The sequence below is a fragment of the Accipiter gentilis genome, unplaced genomic scaffold (assembly GCF_929443795.1).
Source record: "Accipiter gentilis unplaced genomic scaffold, bAccGen1.1, whole genome shotgun sequence".
Lineage (NCBI taxonomy): Eukaryota > Metazoa > Chordata > Aves > Accipitriformes > Accipitridae > Astur > Astur gentilis.
This window is the reverse complement of record NW_026061103.1, coordinates 929,575-935,380: the sequence shown is the minus strand read 5'-3', so window position 1 is coordinate 935,380 and position 5,806 is coordinate 929,575.

Here is a 5,806-nt window from a genome sequence, read left to right as displayed (position 1 = left end):
GGACATTTAAAAATTGAATATTGATATTTGATATTTGATATATAATAGTTATCTAGTATCGGGCATTAACATAATGGCATTGGCCAGAATATTCAAAAGTAGGAGTATGGGAAATTTGTCTACTGATGCAAAGATACCGAAAAACTCTCCGTTAGGATGTTTATTAGCACACTGGAAAGATTTTCAGGATGATTTGCGGAAAAATCAAATGGTTGAATATTGTAATAATTGGTGGCCTTCGTATATATTAGAAGATCAGGAAAGGTGGCCTATGAATGGAACACTGAATTATAACACTATCTTGCAATTAATGTTGTTTTGTAAAAGGGAAGGGAAACAGGATGAAATGCCATATGTGGATTTATTCTTTTATTTAAGACAGAGACGGGATTGGCAGGAAGAATGTAAGCTAACTAGTAGAGACAATTTGGTGATGGCTATAACATCTGACAATAGGAAAGGGAAGAAATGTTGTTTGGTGTGTGACACTGGAAAAGAGTGTGTAAAGGAGAAAATTGTCCCCAGAGAAGATGAAGGGCCGGAGTTGGATATATCCCCTCCTAGGAGGGGAAGGAATTGGAATCAAGGGCATAGGGAACGGATGGAAGCAGAAAGCAGTGGAATAGAAGATCTGGGGGAAGGACCATCTGAAGTTGTAATTCATACCCCCATTTCTCGGAGGACTCGACAGCAGGCACAGGCAATAGCTCCCTTGCGTCAGGGGGTTGGGAATGACGGGCCGGTGTATGTAAAAGTGCCCTTTTCGGTCACGGATTTGATGGCTTGGAAGCAGGCAGCTGGAGTATATAGGGAAGATCCTGAGAGGGTAGGTAGAGTGGTGGATACTATAATCAGAACGCAAAATCCGGATTGGAGTGATTTACAGGTGATCTTGGATAATTTGTTGGATGATACAGAAAAACAGATGGTATTAAAGACTGGCAAAGCACAGGCAGAAGTGGCTGTAGTAAGTGGAATAACAGGTGGAACAATAGAGCAGAATTTTCCGTCTGGGGATCCGCAGTGGGATCCAAATAAGGAGGAACATAGAGAAAAGTTGGGACGGTATCAGAAATGGATTTTATATGGAATTAAACATGCTATGCCTAAATCTTTGAATTGGTCTAAAATATATGAGGTGAGACAAGATAAAAACGAGTCTCCATCAGCGTTTTTGGAGAGACTGAAAGAAGCTGCCAGGAAATATACTGATTTAAAGATAGATACAGAGGCAGCCCAGATACAGCTGGCTTTGATTTTCATGGGACAATCGGCACCAGACATAAGGAAAAAACTTCAGAAACTGGAGGGAGAGGATTCAAGGAGTTTGAATAAAATGCTGGAGGCAGCATGGAAAGTATATAATAACAGGGAAAAGGAGGAAAGGAGAATCAGAGAAAATAGATTATTGGCAGTAATGACAGGTACAGCAGACAGAGGACGAGGTAGAGGAAAAGGGCGAGGTATCAGTGGACGAGAAGGATTTAGGAATTTTAGTAACCGAAATTTTAACACCCCCTTAGGAGTCAATCAGTGTGCTTTGTGTAGGGAGGAAGGACATTGGAAAAGAGATTGTCCCAGAAATGAGCAGTGTTCGGGACAAAATATTCAAAAGGAGGTAGCCAGAATGATGGTTTTGGATGAATGAAGGGGACCGGAGGGGAACCCAGCTGAGCCTCTGGTTATAATTAAGCTGGGAGAAAAAGAAGTTAAATTCTTAGTGGATACAGGAGCGACATTTTCTGTATTAAATACTTGTAAAGGAAAAATTGGAACAAAAACAGCGAACATAGTGGGAGCAACAGGGAAAGAGGAAAACAGACCATTCTTGCAACCCTTGGATTTGAAGTTTGGAAATAAAATAATTACACATGAATTTTTGTATGTACCAGAATGCCCGATACCCTTATTAGGAAGGGATTTGTTATCCAAGTTAAATGCACAAATTGTGTTTGAGGAAGGAGAACTCTTTTTGAAAATACCTGAGTCAAAAACCGGAGAAATCCTGATGATACAAGAGAAAGTGGAAGAACAGGAAATTCCACCAGAGGTGGAATTCGCAGTAATTCCTACAGTGTGGGAAACAGATATACCTGGTAAATCAAAATTGGCAGCACCTGTAAAAATAGATTTAAAGGAAGATGCAGGAACAGTAAAAATTAAACAATATCCAATTAAGCCAGAAGTTAGACAGGAACTGAAGAAATTGATTGATAAATTTATAGAGTACAAAATCTTGGAGGAATGTGAATCGGAATATAATACTCCTATTTTACCAGTCAAAAAACCCTCAGGTGGATATAGGTTGGTGCAAGATTTGAGAGCAGTGAATCAGATAGTCAAGGATATATATCCTGTGGTAGCAAATCCTTATACGTTGCTAACAGCGTTAAAGGAGACTCATCAGTGGTTTACAGTGCTTGATTTGAAAGATGCTTTCTTTTGTATACCTTTGGAGAAAGAAAGCAGAAAGCTGTTTGCTTTTGAATGGGAGAATCCACAGACAGGGCGAAAGATGCAGTTAACGTGGACAAGATTACCCCAAGGATTTAAAAATAGCCCGACAATTTTTGGGAACCAACTAGCAAAAGAGCTTGAAATTTGGAAACAGGACAAACCAAGGCCTGAACATCTACTTTTGCAATATGTGGATGACATCCTGATTGCTACGGAGGAAAGATTTACCTGCATACAGGTAACCATTGATCTCTTAAACTTTCTGGGACTAAATGGGTACAAGGTATCCAGGAAGAAAGCTCAAATAGCACGGCAGACTGTGATATATCTGGGCTTTGAGATCTCAAAAGGGCAGCGACAATTGGGAAAAGATCGCAAAGAGACTGTTTGTAGCATACCTGAGCCGAAAAACATCCACGAACTCAGAGCATTTCTGGGAATGGCCGGGTGGTGTCGTCTCTGGATTATGAACTACGGTTTAATAGCTAAACCGTTGTATGAAGCCCTAAAGAACTCTTCCTTTGTGTGGGGTCCAAAACAGCAGAGGGCCTTTATGGAGTTAAAACGTGCTTTAATGTCTGCACCTGCTTTAGGCCTTCCTGATTTAACCAAGGATTTTCAGTTGTTCGTTCATGAAAGACAACGCTTGGCACTTGGTGTGTTAACTCAGAAGATGGGGAGCTGGAAGCGACCGGTTGGATACTTCTCCAAACAATTGGACACAGTGAGTAAAGGATGGCCAAATTGCCTTCGAGCGGTGGCTGCAACAGTAATGCTTATACAAGAAGCTCGGAAATTGACGATGGGAAAAACTATAATAGTTTATGTCCCACATATGGTGAAAACTGTTTTGGAACAAAAGGGGGGATATTGGTTATCTCCGAGCAGGATGATGAAATACCAGGTAATACTAACTCAACAGGATGATGTAATTTTGAAAACGACTAACCTGGTAAATCCGGCAGTGTTTTTAAGTTCTATACAGGAAGAAGGACAATTGGAACATGATTGCTTGGCTGCTATTGAATATGTTTATTCCAGTCGTGAAGATTTGAAAGATGTACCACTGGAGCAACCGGACTGGGAGTTGTATACTGATGGTAGCAGCTTCATGGAACAAGGAATCCGATACGCTGGATATGCGGTAACAACAGATACCACGGTTATAGAAGCAAAAGCATTGGCAAGTAATACTTCAGCTCAAAAAGCGGAACTTATTGCTTTGATTCGAGCTTTGGAATTAAGCGAAAACAAAAAAGTGAACATTTGGACAGACTCAAAGTATGCCTTTGGGGTGGTACATGTCCATGGGGCACTGTGGAAAGAAAGAGGATTGTTGTCCTCTCAGGGATCAAATATTAAACATCAAGGTGAAATTTTAAAATTATTACAGGCAGTTCAAAAACCAGAGCAGGTAGCAATCATGCACTGTAAAGCACACCAAATTGGAAACACAAAGGAAATTACTGGAAATAATTTTGCTGATAGAGCAGCAAGAAAGGTAGCCAAGGAACGAGCATGGCAAATGGCACTAATTCCCTCCAAAACAGTAACTCTTCCCAGGGAGGAACCAAGATATTCAGAAGAGGATGACAAGTTAGGCCAATTATTAAATGCTAAGAAAAATCAAGCCGGATGGTGGGTAACACCTACAGGACAGGTGGTACTTCCACCCGTTCTGATGAGAGAAATAATTCAAACGAAACATCAGGAATGTCACTGGGGAGCAGAAGCCTTAGCATCCTCCTTACAAAAACAAGTAGTATCGCTTAAAATGTTAGGAATGGTAAAAATGATAACTGCAAAATGTGAAGTATGTTTGAGAAATAATCCAGTGGTCAGGAAAAAGGTACAAATGGGTCGAATAAAATCTGGTACAGAGCCTGGAGATTACTGGCAAGTAGATTTTTCAGAATTACCTAGGCAGAATGGATATCGGTACATTCTGGTGGGGGTTGATACTTTTACAGGATGGCCAGAAGCTCTTCCCTGTCGTTCCACACAAACAAAGGAAGTAGTAAAGTGGTTACTACGAGAAATAATTCCAAGGTTTGGAGTTCCAATAGGAATTTCTTCTGACAGAGGTCCACACTTTGTTGCAGAGGTAATTCAAAATGTTAGTAAAATTCTGGGTATAGCATGGGATCTGCATACCCCATGGAGACCGCAATCCAGTGGGAAAGTGGAGAGGATGAATCAAACTCTAAAAAGGCAAATAAGTAAAATTTGTCAGGAGACTAATTTAAAATGGCCTCAAGCACTTCCATTGGCATTATTAAGAATCAGGGTACAACCAAAGAGTGGAACCTCAGTCAGTCCTTATGAATTGTTGTATGGGAAACCTTATGAGTCCCCGGAACCAAACCCAAATATGCATGTAAAAGGAAAACAAGATGTGTATAACTATTTGCTTTCCCTAGGAAAAACTTTGGCCGTGATTCGGAGGATTGTAGTGTGGAATAGACCATTATCCTTGGAAGCTCCGGTCCATGACTTCCAACCAGGAGATTATGTCTACGTGAAAACGTGGGCTTCTGAACCCTTGCAAGGACGTTGGAAAGGACCTTTCCAGGTACTGTTAACCACCTTCACGGCGATTAAGATTGCCGAATCAGAGGCTTGGATACACTACACTCGAGTGAAGAAAGCACCTGCTACATGGAAGATCATCAGCCGTAACCCGAAGACTTTGAAACTGACTCTAAAACATGTCTAATTTTTTATATCGGTTTGTGATTGTTCTATTTATAGTAGTTTGGCAGATGGTGTTGGTGGAAACCTGGACGGAACTGATGAATAGGAACAAGAGACAAATAGAAACAGAGCAATTGATTGGCATTCCAGAAAAATCGGTTGAGGAAAATTTGATGTTAGGATTGATTAAAGGATTTGCCCATTTACAAAATGTTACTCAGATTACTGCTTGTTTACCAATACCAAGAGCAGTAGGGGAAACTATCCCTTGGGGAATTTTAACCATGAATTTAACCATCCTGGAACACAAAAACGAAACCACTCACTGTAAACAAGTGCCAGTGACACAATGGTTTGAGCAGGTAAAGGTTATCAGAAAACAATGGAAATGGATGGGCAGGGAAGTAGATTGTCTGAAATTATTGAATCATCAATTCACCCCGGCCTCCCCTTTAGGAGATATGTTTGCTATGGGTAGTCCTATGGGATGGTGCTCGTATGATGTACAAGTCAAAACTAACGAAAGTCGGAGTATTATGGAATGGAAATGTAATGAGACTAATCAGACCATCCCAGGAAACCCAGTTAGCTGGGATTCGATATGGTCTATGGCCATAATGTTTCAATTTCAGTATATGGCCAAAACTTCTTGGTG